Source organism: Nestor notabilis, unplaced genomic scaffold, assembly GCF_000696875.1.
Source record: "Nestor notabilis isolate BGI_N333 unplaced genomic scaffold, ASM69687v1 scaffold14424, whole genome shotgun sequence".
Classification (NCBI taxonomy): domain Eukaryota; kingdom Metazoa; phylum Chordata; class Aves; order Psittaciformes; family Psittacidae; genus Nestor; species Nestor notabilis.
Window position 1 is genome coordinate 2938 of NW_009926138.1, and position 3668 is coordinate 6605.

At 39.3% G+C, this 3668-nt stretch overlaps 1 protein-coding gene across 1 annotated transcript in view; it reads right to left on the reverse strand.

Annotated features, from left to right (window-relative positions):
- Positions 1-1152: 1152 nt before the first annotated feature.
- The window catches only part of THOC2 (THO complex 2), a 50908-nt gene continuing 48392 nt past the window's right edge, over positions 1153-3668 (reverse strand). Inside the window, exon 39 of the mRNA XM_010013404.1 lies at positions 1153-2013. The gene's annotated coding sequence lies outside the window, so the exon portion shown is untranslated. The remainder of the gene's footprint in view (positions 2014-3668) is intronic.

Below are 3668 nucleotides of genomic sequence, written 5' to 3' on the forward strand. Positions count from 1 at the left end.
TAAAATAATTATTCAAATTAAAGGGACTATGATTAGCCTTGTATTTGCTGTGTCTTTTAAACATAGAAGAAACCTTCAGCCCAGCCTTCGGGCAGCAGCTATGACAGCTCTCACTACTTCTGCTCACAATCTGAAGCTACATGAGGACCAAGGCGGTAACGCTTTACAGTTCTGCCAGTATTTCACATTTGATACGTAGAAGTTTTCTCTCCCCCTCAAGGTCACCACTTCTACCACACATGCTGACTGCAGAGGCAAAGGACTTAGCTGGGGTCTACAGAGAGCTAGTCTGTCTGTCTCACAGGGCTCTGGGCAAACAGAGGAGCAAACGCATTCAGTTTCAGTCAGTCCTGCAGCCCCTGGAGCAAGAACTGGCTGAAGAGCAAAAGGGATGCACCACCTCCAAAACATAAGAATCTAGCTGTAACAGCAGCTCCTGCTCCTCAGTGAACACATATTCCTTGGGTATTTCAACTGCTGTACCCAGGCCAAAAAAAACCTCAGCTTCCAGTTATTCCTTCTTAACCACTAAACACCAAGTGAAGACTTTAGACAGGACATTAAATCTCCATTCTCCAAAGAACACAACCCCATCTTCCTTCACAACTGGCATGTTCTAGTTTGAACAGATCATTTTTACTGAAGGAAATCCACACCTTTGGTGAGGGCAGGAACATGACCCCTTCAAAGACCTCAAGGTTTCTTATCCAGGTGAACACCTGAGATGGCAGCTTCAAAGTGACCTACTGTGTCATGTCAGAAGCCAGGCAGAGTCCATTTTTTGTCAGGCATTAAACTAAACTGGTCAAACTAAGACACACTCTGGAGTCAGTCTAATTTGACTAAATGAGGAAATGGTGGGAAAAAAGTGCCAGATACTTTAATGAGTCTTGGCTGAGGGACAAATGGCTCAAGAGAAAGACATAAACTTGACTGAATGTGGGAAGGCAAACGCTGAGCTGCTTGAAATCACTGGAGAAGGAACACAAGGTCACTTTACAGCTGGCCCCACACGATGTAACTTTGTGTCTGATCGACCAGCAGGTACAGAGGACTCATAAGCCAAGACAGAAAACACTCTCCCAACATCCCAAATAGTATCAAATGTTTGTAACAATACACAGAGCAATAAAATGACCACACACAGAATGATTTACGACCCATTGAGAAAACTATTGTTTATTTAGAAAAAAGGTTACACTGGTAGAATTCAGCAGATAAAAAAATTCTTTTTTTTCTTTTTTTTCTTAAAAAGGTCATTGTGAAACTTTTCAGACTAAAGTTCAGCAATACAAAGCTCCTGTAGCTGTAATTGAAACTTAATTTATTCCTGTTTTGAAGAGAGCATTTCCAATCAGTCTAAAAACAACATGACAAACAAAAGGTGTGGCAAGGGACAACTGAGCACAGGTTTAGGTCAGGATGGGACAGGTTTCATTCTTTTTTTTTCTTTAAACAAGTCAACGTTGTACACAATATACAAATAATCCCTAAGCATTGCATGAAAACAGTGCTCCCACTTCTTTTTTTTAGTCACTGATATTAAAAACAGGCCAAGTAATAAATAAAAACTGAGTTTAAATGAGGTAAATCCAAAAAGGTTCAATAACTGTTTATTTGTGGTTTTCAAACATCTAAAAGAATGCATTTCAGATTGAAAGAATAGCTAAACTCAGGCAGTATTTTTGACAACCTAAAGTGGAACTCTGTACACATGAAACCTCATTTGCACTATGGCAACTGTTTGTTTGCAGCACATTGTGCTAAAATATGGAATAGGTAACACTTTCAGCCAGGTACTGAAAATAAATGTGTAAGAAACTAAGCAACAAGTTAAAAATACAGTAATGTACAACTCAACAATTAAATCCTCAGCATGGGGAAATAAAGCAGAGAACTGAATAATTTAAGGAGATGCAGATGGGTCCTCTTCATTCACAAATTTCTGTGCAATCTATACTCTGGAAAATACATTTCTGGTCACAGCTGGGTATCTTCCCATTTCAATCTCACCTGCAATAACAGCACACAATTGAAATTAGATGTTGTTCAAATGAATACTGATCTCACAACTTAGCATTTTATTCCATTCACAATTTAAAGAAGGGGGGGGATAAAACTAGTTTTATCATTAATTCCATAACCAGTTTAATCCACAGCAAGAACTATATTAATGAAGTAGTGAAACATTAATTTACAGATATAAATAAAAATCAAGTAGTCGGCTGTGGAGGTAAAAACTCTTCCAGAAGTACGAACCCCTCAGAATATCACTATCTCTAAATTAAGCAAGAAATACACTAGGAATAATATTATAAAATAAACAGGAGCACAGGATTAAATTCCACAACCATATTGGTATAACAAAATACTTTTTCATCTTTTACTACACGAATGCTGGGGTGTTGTCACCTTTCTGGCCAGATGACCCAGCTTAGCCCATTACATAACTGGATATGAATTTTACTGTTCAACTGACATTTACCTACGCCCAAGTTGCTGAAGTCATGATATGGTCATAAAAACACAGCTGGGCTTTAATTGATGACAATCCTCAATTTATACTGAATAAAACTTAGTCAGGATAAAACTTTACATATTATTATGAAAGAAGCTGCAAGTCCTGAAGTAGTAAACTTCATCTACCAAAACTGCCCTTTTTTTCCCTCAAAGGTAACTTTTAAAGAAATGGGGGAAAAAACCTGAGGATTCATCCACAGTGTTCAGACAATAATGGCTACGAAGATTAGAGTCCAAAAAATGCCATGAGAGTCTTTCCAAAGAGTGCTCATAATTTTCAGTTTGGAAGCTATTCACAGAAGCATCTTCTATTATTTCAAGAAGATAAAAAGAAATGGTGCTAAGAAGCAATAACTCCTATCCTTTTTCCTACCGACACCCTCCGATGATCACAAAGTACCATATCAGCATGAGCTTTGTTACCCAAAACCCCTCCACACATTAATCCTCAGCTTCAGTGGCTGAAGGAGCAATGCTACCAAAGGAAACTCTTCAGACCCTTTTTCCAATACTCTCCCTCCTCCTCCTCTTTGAGGCCGCAATTGATGGGTCGAGAATTTTTTCATAACACATTTCCAGATGATCAGGAAGATTTCAGAACTCAAATTTTGGGTTTTTAGCTTGTTTTGTTGGACCCTCATCAAAACACACCTCCGTAAGTATTGTATAACCATGCTATAATCCTCAGGCCTCTTGTCTCCAAGTTCCCAACAGAAAAAACTTTATACTTTTCAGATTCGGTCTCTGCTGTTTCAGTTAGAAGCAAACAGAAGAACATGGGACTGTGTCATGGTCTTTCTCCAGCACGTCTAAAGCAAGTCCAGCCACTATAAGGAGCAGTATCAATTAACAGTCCACAGCCAATAAATCTCTCCTGTAAGCTTTGCCATATAGTATCACCTGAAGTATTCTCAAAACATGACAGACATAACTGAATTTCAAAACCAGTGAAGTTGGAGAGGACCTGTGAACACCGTCCACCCCAACACCCTTGGCCAAAAAGCAGAATTAACTGGAGCAGGTTGCTCAGGGCTGCGGACTGCCAAGTTAGGTTTTGAATACCCTAAGGATGGCAGCTCCACTACCTCCCTGAGCAAACTGTTGAAAGTTTTTGACCACCCTCTCAGTAATAAGACTTCCACCCCCCC